Consider the following 14,179-nt stretch of genomic DNA (forward strand, 5'->3'; position numbering starts at 1 on the left):
TTTCTGTTTCACTTTATATAGTCAGTTTCCTAGTATGTGTTCTTAGAAATACCTGTTGAATAATTAAACTGGCCTAAATATTCAAAGGTCAATGGTGTAAAAATAATTAACCTTTCTTGAAACAGCATTAATTGTAAATCTTACTTTTAGTGAGTATGTGTTTTATAAATGAGGCTAAGGTGGTTACTACTATGACCAATGAAACTCCAGAATGTACATTGAAGCTATGAATTAGCTTTAACTATACCTTTGCTGCCTTGCACCCACAAAATCAAGTTGCTGTGCCATAAACCTCACACTATAGTATCATATTTTGCTTGTCCTCTATATATTGAGCCTAGGAATAAGATCCTGGCCAATATATTAACTACTCTACACTCTTCATCTGATGCTAAGAAATCAATTTTTTTGATATCAGTTGTGGATTCTTTTGTCTCCTGAAAAATGGTGCTTTATGCTTTGGCGGCCAGGAAAATTAGGGCAAAGAAAGCCATCAAATGAATAGAAACTTTTTAAAAAGAAAAGACGGTTACAGCCGAATTTTATCCTTCTTGTTTTATATATATTGTTTTAATGAGGAACGAAATGTTGGGTGTAATTTGAGAATGTTATCATTTTCTAGCTATTTTGCTTCTGTATTAAATGTGCTAAGTAACCTTTTGACAGAACTAACTATTTTGTGTTTAAATATTCTTCTTCAACGTTCTGTGACAAGGAAACTTGAAATCCAGAAAAATTGTAATTATGCCGATGAATGAAATCTGCAGTATAGTACTTCTGCTAATAGTGGAGGGAGGTCAATGTAGTATGCACAACTCTGAAGCAGTCCCCTCCCCGACCAGTACAATCTTACAATGCCTGTTCTCTTTATCCCCCACCCACCGGATATGCTCTAGACATTGCTGTCTCTACTTTGAAGTCTCAGGAACAAGAAGGATTAAAATGCATAGAAGTTGGTCTTTTTAAAACGATAATTGAGATTATGGGTGTGTGTGATGTGCCGTCAAGTCATGGCCATCTTATAATGATCCCTGATAGGGTTTTCAAGGCAAGTGTTTAAGCAGAGGTGGTTTGCCATTGTCTTCCTCTGCAGAGTCTTCCTTGGAGGTCTCCCTCCCAAGTACCAACCCAGTTTAGTTTAAGAGATCTGATGAGATCGGGCTATACTATACCATTCCACATCCCATGACTGAGATTGTAAGGGTGCTGTATTCTGTGATCCGTAACACTACCTGTACTCACACAGTCTTGATTGATAGTAGAGCTGCTGAATGCACACATCCCTGAAATAGCTCTTACATCAGAGGTGTCAAACATACGTCCTGTGGGATGGATCCGGCCCCTTGAAAGCTCTTATCTGGCCCTGAGCCAGACAAAGCAGCCACCTCCCCCAGTCCCAATTTGGGCTGGCGAGGCATGGCCTGGCCCGACCAAGTGACATTTATGTCATATCTGGCCCTCGTAACAAATGAGTTCGACACCCCAGTCTTACATGAACACGTGTGTGCGTTTCTTTAGGAGGAGGGAAATTGTGCTCTGACCGATAACCAAGTTTTAGTAGTTCCGCAACCAATTTTAAGTCCTTCAGTCAGATTGGCTATGATAGCCAGTGGGGTGAAGTGGATTGGGGAGAAGAGCTCAAACTTGCTGGATGACATTAGGCTAGTTACTCTCTCAGCCTAACCTACCTCACAGGGTTGTGGTAAGGATAAAATGGAAGGTGGAGTCATGTACACTGCCCTGAGTTCCTTCAGAGGAAGGGTAAAATAGAAATGTGATGGCTTTTAAATACAGGAGGTTTTTTGTTCCTGTGGAAGACTGATCTTCTACCTTCAAAGTTCTTGACATTTGTTTTGGCCAGGTGCCTAAGACATTAATTTTATAACTTGGTCTTAAACTTTGATGGAAAAGATGAAGAATGACTGTTCCACCCAGTAGAAAAGAGCAAGAGTCCAGTAGCACTGTAAAGACTAACTAAATTTCTGGCAGAGTATGAGCTTTCGTGAGTCACAGCTCACTTCTTTAGATTCTACCCAGTAATGCTCACCTCCTCCTAAAGCAGTGGTTCCCAACCTTTTTTTGACCAGGGACCACTAGGACTTTTTTGTTCGGTGCAGGGACCCCAAGGTTCAAAATAAACATTCAGAGAATTTGAAAATAAACTTTAATCATCACTGTTAGTTAAACATTAGAATAATATTTGAATATATATTTTTATAATAGAGAACTTTTAATTGAAAATATTAATTATGGGTTTATAACTTTGTTTCGCGGACCTTAATTTAGTTCTCGCGGACCCCTGGGGGTCCATGGACCCCTGGTTGGGAACCAGTGTCCTAAAGGCTTAATATCTGTTTATTATTTCTAGGATGCCCATTGCTATTAGAACTTCCTTGTCTTATATATATATATATATATATATATATATATATATATATATATATATATATATATATATATATATATATATATATATATATATATATATATACACACACACACAAGTACCTAGATATCCTCTATTAACATATATTACTGCTTAAAGCATGATCTGCAAATGTCCCAAAATGTAGTAATGGCACAGTTTTAAAGACAGAGCTTGCAGGATCTGCAGCTGTTTCCAGTCCAGCATGCTGTGGAAACTCCAGTGTGCCAAGAGAAGGAATGGTTTTAATTACACTCAGAACGGATTCGTATTCAGTACTTGGTTTCATTGTATTGTGGCTGCTGTCGTTTCAGAAAATACAGTGTCAGCTCTGGTTGTTTATCTTTTCCCCACTTGGCAGCTGTGAACTTCAAGGTGATTCACTCCAGATTGCATCTGTTCATATAGTGTGTGTGTGTGTGTGTGTGTGTGTTAAGTGTCGTCAAGTCGCTTCTGACTCATGACGACCCTATGAATGAAAGCCCTCCAAAATGTCCTATCTTTGACAGCCTTGCTCAGATCCTGCAAATTGAAGGCTGTGGCTTCCTTTATTGAGTCAATCCATCTCTTGTTGGGTCTTCCTCTTTTCCTGCTGCCCTCAACTTTTCCTAGCATGACTGTCTTTTCCAGTGACTCTTGTTGTCTCATGACGTGACCAAAATACGATAGCCTCAGTTTAATCATATTAGCTTCTAGGGTCGGTTCAGGCTTGATTTGATCTATAACCCACTGATTTGTTTTTTTGGCAGTCCACGGAATCCGTAACACTCTTCTCCAACACCATATTTCAAAGGAATCTATTTTCTTCCTATCAGCTTTCTTCACTGTCCAGCTTTCACACCCATACATAGTAATAGGGAATACGATGGCATGAATTAATCATAGCGTGTATGTATCATTTAATAGCGGGGAGAGGTTTTTAATAACTGGCTGCTTTATGCACAGTGGAAAACTACTAGGTTGTTAGGGAAGGCCTTCCGCATTAGAGAATGCATACCTAACACTTGTTGTCAACGTTAGGTTTGTCTCGGGACTGTAGCCAGGGTGCGGCCATCCAGGGTTGCCAACTGCCTGGAGAAAATCCCTGTCCCTTTAATGGAGGCTTAGTGGGATGTTATTTACCTCCATGCCGTGAAAAGCTTCAGCTGCCCATTTCTAGATATTAAGCCTCAGTTAAAGGGGGAGCACCTCTTTTCTTCTGGTCTTTTTGGCAAGCCTAGGCCCAATGTGGATCACTGATTTTCCCCAGCTATGGATCTTTTGAAAACATATTGATTTTTTAAAATTTATGTAAGGAAGATGTTCTACATAGATAGAAATTTCTGGACTTAAAATTACTCTTGCTTATTCTGTTTATAAGATTGTGTTGTTAACCGTTTATCAACACTGAAATATGCTCTTGGGCTAAGCAGTAAATTTCTGTGGGTTATCAGAAAATCACTGGTCTTCCATTAATTTCTTTGAAGCCTCACCTGAAAGCTTGACAGTCCCACTTGTGAGGAAGGCTGATCATGGTTCTGGTTTACATCACAGTCAGCCCTATTGATAAGTCTCCAGGTTGAAGAAAAAAGCATGTAATTAATTTTTGATTTTTAAGCAAGTAGCAAATTTGGTTAAAGATGCATACAAGAGGAATTCCTGATGTGAATCAAAGAGTGAACTGCTTTGTAAAGGGACCTATCCCTCTTATGGATAGAAAGTCATATAGGGAGGCAAAGGTGGCTGAGTTTGGTATTTCTGCTTCCTTGTTTTGATTAGAAGTTGCTTTGGCTCCTGCAGTGCAAGCTGCAATTAGTCTCTCAGCAGTTTAAAGGTGATTTATTCATTGTTTAGCGTTGAGGCTTTCAGCCCACCTATTGAAGCAAGTTGTTGGAACTCAAGAGTAGGTTTTGGCACCTGAGACAGGTTTTATTGTTGTACATTAGTTTTGCAGAACTGTATTGAGTGCTCAGAGAAGATCCGGAAAAACATAGTTAACAAAAGCAAACTGTTTTCCTTCCTTGAGTTTTAGATTTGAGTTTCAGGGCCACTTCAAACAAACTTAATTTCCTGCACAGAAAGCGCTTCTGTACAGAAAGAAGTGTGCAAACCATATGTAGGGTTTAGATATAAACTAAAGACTCAGTGTGGTGTACTAAGCTATGCATCCTGTGTAGGTAAAACTGCTAGGAACCCCCCCCCCCGAGGATCTGTGGGCCAATCTGACCTGGAGGAAAATTCCTTCCTGACCCCAGAGTGGTGTTTGGCATAACCCTGGGCATATAAGAAGGGGCCTTGAGACCTGAACACTGGCTCACCCCTTCCTGCCCTTCCTAAGATCTGCTTATTAGGAAGGGTGTTGAGAAATAAAACAGCCAATATTGTAATGTTCTTGTATAAAGGTATGGTGTGGCCTCATTCGGAATATTATGTGCAGTTTTGGTTGCCATATCTCAAAAAGGATATTGCAGAGCTGGGAAAAGTACAATCAAGGGGCTGGAGCACCTTTCCTATGAGGAAAGGCTGTAGAATCTGGGTTTTTTTAGTCTAGAAAAAAGGCAGGTAAGGGAAGACATGATAGAGGTTTATAAAAGTATCCATGGAGTGAAGAAAGTGGATAGAGGGAGGTTTTTCTCCCTCTCCCATAATATTAGAACTCAGGGGCCCTGTTCGTTTGGCCCTCCAGCTGCTGTCTGATCCAGCAGGTGGTTCTTAAGTTCTTTAAAAGGTAAAGGTAGTCCCTGTGCAAGCACCAGGTCATTACTAACCCATGGGGTGATGTGACATCACAACGTTTACTAGGCAGACTGTGTTGACGGGGTGGTTTGCCATTGCCATCCCCAGTCATCTACACTTTACCCCCAGCAAGCTGGGTACTCATTTTACCGACCTCAGAAGTATGGAAGGCTGAGTCAACCTTCAGCCGGCTCCCTGAAACCGACTTCCCGAAATCAGGTTGTGAGCAGAGCTTTGACTGCAGTACTGCAGCTTACCACTCTGCGCCGCGGGTCTCCTTTATGTTCTTGACTTACCATTAAATACGACTTTTCTAACTATGGATTTCTTTATCCAGAAAATACACTTACTTTGAAGCTTTGGTAATTAACTGATCAGTCATTGTTTTACCATCTTCTGTCCCGGGCTATCTTCGGGGACTTCATAACCTGATTCTCCCGCTTGCCTTTTCTCATTTGTGCTAGGAAGTACTGTTTACCTGCAAAATTCTCCTGGAATGAAATCTTCCTTTGTATCTCACCACAACAAAGGAAAACACTTGAACCCCCGGGCAGTGTTGGTGGGGTGCTATATTGCCAGGGCCTGATGGTGTTCCTGCTGCAAATCACTTACTCTTTGAGCCTGTTGTTCTGGAACCAGCTCTGTGAAATGACAAATCATACCAATTCTTCAGCTCTTCCTGCTAGAAACCTTTGGGATTGCATGCAAATTCTCTTCCATACTCCAGTCATATGTTAATAGGGATTGAATCTCTGTCCTGTTTTTTTTTTCCGCTCAGTGTCTAAAAGAGGAAATGTAAATTTGTTTCACCCATGAGAAACCGAAGCTGATAATAATGACCTTTTAAAAACTGTAGCAAGATAGCCAGCATGGTGTAATGGTTAAGAGTGGGGGGGGGGACACCAGGTTCGATTCCCTGCTGTCCATATGAAGCCTGCTGGGTGACCTTGGGCCGGTCACAGTTCTCTCAGAACTCTCTCAGCCTATGCAGGGGGCAGGCAATGGCAAACCACCTCTGAACGTCTGTTGCCTTGAAAACCCTACTGGGTCCTCATAAGTCAGCTGTGACTTGACAGCACTTTCCAGCACCAAAAACGGGAGCACACAGTGGAATGACTTCAGAGTGAATACTGTACTCCCCGCCTATGTGAGAAATTATTGAGGGATAGGAACCACTTGTTTTCTCAACCAAAAACATTTAGTTATTTATGCAGCGTGCCTGATTTTTTGCTTGTTTTAGGGCTTAAAATCTCAACTCTTAACTGGAATACTTTCCTAATGTAAATAGACTCAGATTAATGAGAAACCTAACCAGTTTTTGCCAAGAGAAGCACATTTCTCACCTCTGTGGATATTAACATGTTGGCACTCCTTTTCCTTTGGACTTGACTTTCTAAACTAAGGATTTCCTCTGGGATCCCCCTCCCTGCTTGTACCTCCTCCTTTTCCTTCCTCGAAGTCAGTTATGCCAATTGGTATGGTGTGTCTGTAATCGTGCATCAAAACCAAAGCAGTTTTTGTTTTGATGAACTAATGCTGTGATTGCACAAATGGAACATCACCCGTGTCCTAGTAACTCTTCTGTTAAGGGAGGCACAGCCATATTTACTCTGTCATGCCTACACTGAAGGAAATTGTGTTTTCTCAGCAATTCATGGCTGGGGTGACAAATGTGGTGCTCGGTTTTTTCCATCAGAATCTTCTATGCTGCTGCGATTGGAATATGTAATGTGGCTGTATCATCATAAGGGAGTGCCTGTTGAATTGCTGGCAAGAAAGGTGATCCCTCCATAACTGAATGTCCACACAATATTCCAAGTTTATTTGATGATACTTTATTAATAGATTTCCATGGTGAGAGCTTCCTACTGTATGGCTCGAAAGTGAGTGAGCCTATATGCTCTCTGCAGCAATGACCTTTTGTTGGCAAAATCTTGTTTAATCTTTATGGCTTTAGGTAGTTTGAAATAGTTGCTCAGCTGCCTTTCCCCCTCGTATTTCTAAAACATTCTGAATGCCAGTACAGGGCACCAGTGAACGTGCAGCAACTGGTTTAAAAATAGCTGTAGCCAATTCTTACTGCTTCCAGTTATGTATAATGGAAAGTGGACATTATTCAGTTTCTGATGTCTTTCTCGCCAGAGTATTTTCACAATGTATGGCTTGTGTGGCCCTTCCCTCATTCTTCTTTTCATATCTTATTTGTCCCTTCAGAATTGTAATTCCAGACAGCGTGGCGTAGTGGTTAGGAGCAGTGGACTCTACTCTGGAGAACTGGGTTTGATTCCCCACTGTTCATCGTGAGCGGCAAACTCTAATCTGGTGAACCGGGTTGGTTTCCCTACTCCTACACATGAAGCCAGTTGGTGACCTTGGGCTAGTCACAGCTGTCTCTGAACTCTCTCAGCCCCACCTACCTCACAGGGTATCTGTTGAGGGGAAAGGAAGGAGATTGTAAGACGGTTTGATTCTCCTTAAAAGGTAGAGAAAGTTGGCGTATAAAAACCAACTCTTCTTCCTCCTCCTCCTCCTCTTATTCTTCAGTGAAGTGTTGGGGACACAATAGTTATAAAATATTTAAGTAATTTATTTATAAAGAAATAAAACTTTGTTTTAGGAATCATGTGGAGTTAAAAATATTCAACCACTTCTCTCAACATCTGGATTAATACTGGAAAAATATAAATCGGTCAAAGGAATATTTCCAAACGACACAACAATAAACCTAATGCTTCCTAATCACTTTACAAATCCCTACCTATCTAGCCTGATCCTTCCTATGATGATCTTGTTTTCCACATCCCCATACACTGTTCTCCTGTTTTCTCTTAGCCTCTCCACTATATCCCATCTCAATCACATCCTCTCATCCTGCCAGAACTCTTCAGTCCTCTCCCCCCTCTTCCTCCCCCCCCCAATCTGTTACTCAGAATTGCTTCTCTCTCACATCCTTTCCATCAAACCTCCTTGCCACTTAAGCCACCTGTCAGGAAATATGTATGAAATTCACAACACTTTAGGGCATTATTTACAGATCATCCATGCATCACATCACAGTGATCTATTGATGTGCTGAAGGCTTTTCCTTTAATATTTCAGCAGGACCAAATAAAACATACCTTGCATTTATTTAAGACTCCTTACAGAACTTATAATATGAAGAATGCCTTTCAGTTTTAACTGGTTTTGGCCTATGACATACACAAGATCAGAGAGTGAATTTGTTGCCATATTGGAATTCCAGACCTTTGGGGGGGGGTTCGGATTCAGGTTTATTGGACCCGAAAATGTTCAGAAAAGCCAAATATCCATACCAGTAAATTTTTTGTTGGCTTTTTCGGTTCAGCATATCTGAATGCACTTCCCCATTCCAAACTTCTCCCACGTCTTCTATTGTCTGCTGGGTTACATTAGTTCTTATGGTACCCATCTCTAAATGAAAACGTTTTGCTCAGTCTTTTTTTAGATGTTTGTGTAATTCTGTATTAATTAAAGAGATGCTAAGAAAAATGCATTGAGTTATGGAGCCAGAAAGACCTTTAAATTATTTTATCCAAGACAGATTTAACATGTGCTACTTAAACCACTTTTGAGGCTCTTCCCTTCTATTGGTATTCATGTTTGAAAGACTGAAAATCAGTTTTCCCATGCACTCGCTTTTCAGTGTGTAGGAAAATACATTTTCAATACATTTTCCTTCAGCATCATCCACATCCTCTCCTTATCCCAGTAGGCTAAGCAACTGCCTTTTATATAAGGCAAGCGTTATTTTAAAATTTACTTCTCTAGTAACCTCTAATAGGGAATCGTAATTCCCATCACCAGCCATGGCAGAGAAGTAATCAGAAATTCAACCACCCACTCACTCCTCAAAAACAAAACAACCCAGGAACGAGAGAAGGGTTTAGATCTGAATGGAAGACACTGGCCACATAAAACACTGGTAAGAAACAATTTTTGGGAACTGAGATACTCACCAAACAATAGGGCTGCCAACCTCCAGGTACTAGCTGGAGATCTCCTGCCATTACAGCTGATCTCCAGCCAATAGAGATCAGTTCACCTGGAGAAAATGGCTGCTTTGGCAATTGGACTCTATGGCATTGAAGTCCCTCCCCTCCCCAAACCCCGCTTTCCTCAGGCCTCACCCCAGAAAGCTCCTGCCAGTGGTGAAGAGGGACCTGGCAACCCTACCAAACAAAAGGGTTTTTTTGGTCAGGTGATGTACTCACATAGTGGAAGTAAGGGCTTGACATCACAGAACTTTTTGCACACAAGTTTACAAAGCCACTTCCTTTTGGTAACCAGCCAACTAAACTGCACACACACACACAAACTTGTTTTACATTCCAAGCCAGAGAACACCTAGGGAAAATGATGCTCAATTTGTAATACAGTCAAACACCATGACCTGAACAACTTTGTGTCTTGGAACAAGCAGTTTTGAACACTGGCGACATCACTGCAGACTACTAGTAAGTAGGCTTACTAAAGCTTACGAACAGAGATAAAAAAGTTTCCAAAAATGTTGACGCCAAGAAAAAAAATTAAAGTTTGGAGGAAACCTGAAATAGATGCAATATTTGCAATCAATCCTGGAACAGTAGCAGTCAGTGGAAGACTGTTAAGATGTGATGTACATCTTAACCCTGTGTCTCTCTAACCCTGTGCTAGGCAGTAATCATGCGGCTGTGTTTCATACCAAATAAGGGAAATATACTGTCTATAAAACTTTAATTAAAAAAATTTTTTTGTCTTGTTCATTCTCCATTCAGCTCAGGGCAGCATGCAAAAATTCTGTCTTCCCTCATTTTATACTCTCACAGCAGCCCTGTGAGGTAGGTGTCACTAACCGTCCTTGGATCACCCAGGGAGTTTCATGGCAGAATGGGAATTTTAAGCCAGTTTCCCTGTTTCTAAGCTTTCTCTATAACCAGAGTGGGATTAGCATTGATTATTTGAAGTGAAAGAGAAGTTGGAATGTATAAGTATCCCAGAGAACAGCTGTTGTTCTGTTTGGTCTTGATGCTTTGTGTTGATCTTGTAGCCATACGCCTTCCTTGTGTCATCTTGGCACATTTTCTCTTTTGAATTGCATTAGAGGATTAACTTATCTTCTCTAAACCTTTAAACAAGGTATAAAGGGTATTTGTGGCCTTTTTTGGTTTGACTGGCATGTTCTGGAATTGCTATAACTGTAAACTGCAGCCAAATCTGTAAAACAGAGTGTAGTAACAGGTACATATGTACCTGTACTTAAGCTGTATATTCATCTCTGTGTGTTTCATCTATGCTGCTTACATTTTATTACTCCCTGTCTTCCCTTTCTGCTTTACAGCACTTTGACATTCACCTCTGTTCTCAGAAGTATTTCCCCGTTTATCTTTGTAGTTGATCTTATACTATAGATTCTCTGGTAACACTTCTGTGCCTTGAGATTAAAATGCTGGCATTACTTTAATGGAAAATATGTTTATGGTGCCCGAATCAACATAGTGCAGAAGACTGGATTCCTGGAATACAATAGTTTTCAAGCTGTGTTCCAGGGAACCCTGGAGTGACTCCAGACTTTATCGGGAGTTTCCCACTGGAAAGATACAAAGGTGAATCTGATTCCATTACTGCCCGCTCCTTCCCCTGCAGTGTGGCATGGGAAGAATGTTGAGCATATCCTATGATGCTGAGCACATTCTCAGTTCACACTAAATTCAATGGTGAGGAACAGTATTTCTGTCTAGTGCCTTGTGTGAGCTGAGTATATTCCTTAAAACACGCATTAGAATTTTCTGCAATGCACAGAGTTCCATGGCAGGCATGTTGAGGTTCCTTGGTACATAAGTCCACGTACATAGAAAGGATTAATTGAAGGCAAATTGAAGATGGTTGCTGTACTTAATGATTGGTTACCTTTTTGGCTTTTAAGGGCTGAGATGTCATCTTTATATGATATGCTCATTTGAATCACCAGCCCAAGACTGGCACATATAACAGGGAGTCTTCTAAAGGAGGTGATTGACTATCTGTACAGTGTGTGAACAAGGAATAACATTGAGCCAGATAACATAGCTGTGGAATTCTTAGGCCCTGCATTGATTCTTAGGGTCACCGTGAGTCGGAAGTAACTTGACGGCACTAAACACACACAATATAACCTGGAGCTAGAAGGTGTGAGAAGATTTGGGAGGTATGGCCTTTTTGTAAGGGTGATCCTTTAACCTTCTGCTAAATCATACCAACCATACCTCTAGATTGTCTACTCTGATTGGCAGTGCTTCTCCAGTATTTCAGGCCAAGAGAGGTCCTCACCAATCCCCCTTTACCTGAGATCTTTTAACAGGGGTTGAATGTGGCACCTTCCTCATGCAAAACATGTGATCTGCTTTCCCCAGGCTTAACCCCCCCCCCCAAAGTCTCTCTGTGGATCATTGTACTGACTGTGTGCCAGTAGTAGGGTACAGAGGGAGATAGCGTCGCTGTGGTATCCTGTCAGTATAAGCACATATGATAGGGCTTTGAGTGTGCAGGCGGGATTGCTATGCTCTGCATAAGGAGAGACACAGAGCAGAAAGGGATGAGGAAGTGGCAGATCAGTTGTAAGCATGTCGTCTTGCTAGAGTTTGTTACCTTTTGAGGTATTTTTGTTGATTGATGCTCTAAAGGATTTTCCCTTTTGTGTTTATGGGCTATTTTTCTTGCCTTGGAATAGAATGTCTGAGTTGAGATTCATTCATACAGTTATTGCTTAACGCAGCATTGAAGAGACTTGCATTTGGATTAATCCTCATGGATCCAAATAGCAAAGTCTGAACTTTTGTTTTCTTCTCAGATTCATAGGGGTGCCACCGGCAAGAGGTTTTTCGGGACAGAGCCTGAAGAGGGCAGGGTTTGGGGAGGGGAGGGACTTCAATGCCATAGAGTCCAATTGCCAAAGTGGCCATTTTCTCCAGGTGAACTGATCTCTATCAGCTGGAGATCAGTTGTAATAGGAGATCTCCAGCTAGTACCTGGAGGGTGGCAGCCCTAGAGATGCAGTGGTTTTTTTTTTTTTTTTTTTTTTAATGTAGCAAGTTTGTAACTTTAGTTACACTGGCCAAGGAGCTCGGAGGGCATAGGATTAACGCATCCACAACCTGCGCAGAGTTTATAGAAGTGGGGCGGAGAGGACACCCAACAGGGCTACATCTACACATTGTTGGGTATTGTGCTGTCATTTCACTCTACCAATAATTTGCCACAGGATCAGCTTATCCACACTGGAAAATCCACTTGCAAATGGTTTGATACCGATAGGTAGATGTCCCAGTAAAGCTTGTCTTGTGCTTCACCACAGCAACAATACAGAAAAGCTCCACTTGTTAAAGATTTTGTTTGTTTGTTTAGGGATCCTCTAGGAGTCCCATCAATAAAGGGGCAGTAAAGACCCAAAGACCCTGCTGGTAGATAGGATAAATTTCCCAGGTTGACTAAAATGATAAATCTGTCATGGTGGGGAAAGATGTCAAACGCTGGATTTGGGACATGGTCTAGGTTGCTATATCCAGGGGTCCTTCCATGAATGTGAGAGTGGCAACAACAGAGCGCTGGGCAACAGGCAGAGTCTCTTTAAGGAACTGTTGTAGTCCTGGGCAAAGAATAAAGCGGTATGCCCCACTGCATATGCTTGCTTTAAGAAAATCCTGTGTATCCTATTCTCCCCCCCCCCTTATTCATTGGCTGGCTTATTATTCCCCCCCACCCCTGCTTATTCACTGCCAGGCCTGGTTATACCCCCTGCCTCCCCCTCCTCTCCTGCATCTGCAGAGATGTGCATCCTCAAAACTTTCAAAAGAGGTTGGGAAGGGGGCTCTTAACTGTGTGGAAGTGATCTGAAAAGAGATGGAATGCTCCTCAGGAGAAGGTTGGGATCCATCTTTTGCTTTTATTTATTCATTTTATGTGCTTAATTCATTTGTGCCCTACCTTTCTTTCCAACCGGGACCCCAAAGCAGCTGACATTTTTCTCCTCTCCTCCATTTTATCCTCTCAAAAACCTTGTGAGGTAGGTTAGGCTGAGAGAGTGTGACTGGGCCAAGGTCACAAAGCAAGCTTCTGTGGCACGAGTGGAGATTCGAACCCCCCAGATATGAGGCGGACACTTTTAACCACTGCACCATGCCTGGGTGTCTTGAGCAGGCCAGGCTTACTTTCAGCAGCTCGGTGGTGGAGTCGACTTTGTTATCACAGAGTCAGAGCTGACCAGGCAGGAGGAGGAAGGTGGGGGGACATTATTATAGGTCTCTTAATTGCCCCGAAGTGACCCTGGCAAGGTGGATAGCAGTGCAGGTAACACCAGGCTTTGCCATGCTTTCCTCTGTAGCAGTGGCAACTCTGCCTTCTGAGAAGCAGCAGCAAAGGGAGAAGTTAACCAGATCTTGCCCAGTCATCTTCAAGGCTAACTGCGAGACCTATATGTGGCCTGTAGCTATATGCCCCAATACCTATTGTTGGGTCAAACTCATAGGACTGAACATAGGCAGAAGATTAATTGAAATCTTCCAGCCTTCCACCCATAAGACCAGATCTTGCATGCTTCAAAGAAGTCCTACATAATTCAGACTAGGATGTCAGAATAGTTCTGTGGTCATGAACTATAAGGCAGGGGTGTTGAACTCAATTGTTACAAGGGCTGGATAGGACATAAATGTCACTTGGTCAGGCCAGGCCATGCCTTGCCAGCCCAGATTGACAGTGGGGGTGTGGCTGCCTCAGTTGGCTTGTGGACCAGATAAGAGCTGTCAAGGGGCCGGATCTGGCCCCTGGGCCATATGTTTGTCACCCCTGATCTAAACGATTCAATCTAGGGTAGTAGTAGAAAGTGCCGTTGCAGTGGACTTACAGATCTCGTAGGGTTTTCAAGGCAAGAGATGTTGGTTTGCCTTGCCTGCCTCTAAGTGGCAACCCTGGACTTCCTTAGTGGTGTCCCATCCAAGTCCTAACCAGGGCCAGCTCTTCGTAGCTCCCAAGATCAAACTAGATTGGGCTAGCCTGGGCCATCCAGGT

General features: G+C 42.2%; 1 protein-coding gene across 2 annotated transcripts in view; it reads left to right on the plus strand.

Moving 5' to 3' along the window:
* PLPP1 (phospholipid phosphatase 1) overlaps window positions 1–14,179 on the plus strand; it is a 95,551-nt gene that overhangs the window by 15,287 nt on the left and 66,085 nt on the right. The gene's annotated exons all lie outside the window — the stretch shown is intronic.

Source organism: Euleptes europaea, chromosome 4 (assembly GCF_029931775.1).
Source record: "Euleptes europaea isolate rEulEur1 chromosome 4, rEulEur1.hap1, whole genome shotgun sequence".
Taxonomy (NCBI): Eukaryota; Metazoa; Chordata; class Lepidosauria; order Squamata; family Sphaerodactylidae; genus Euleptes; species Euleptes europaea.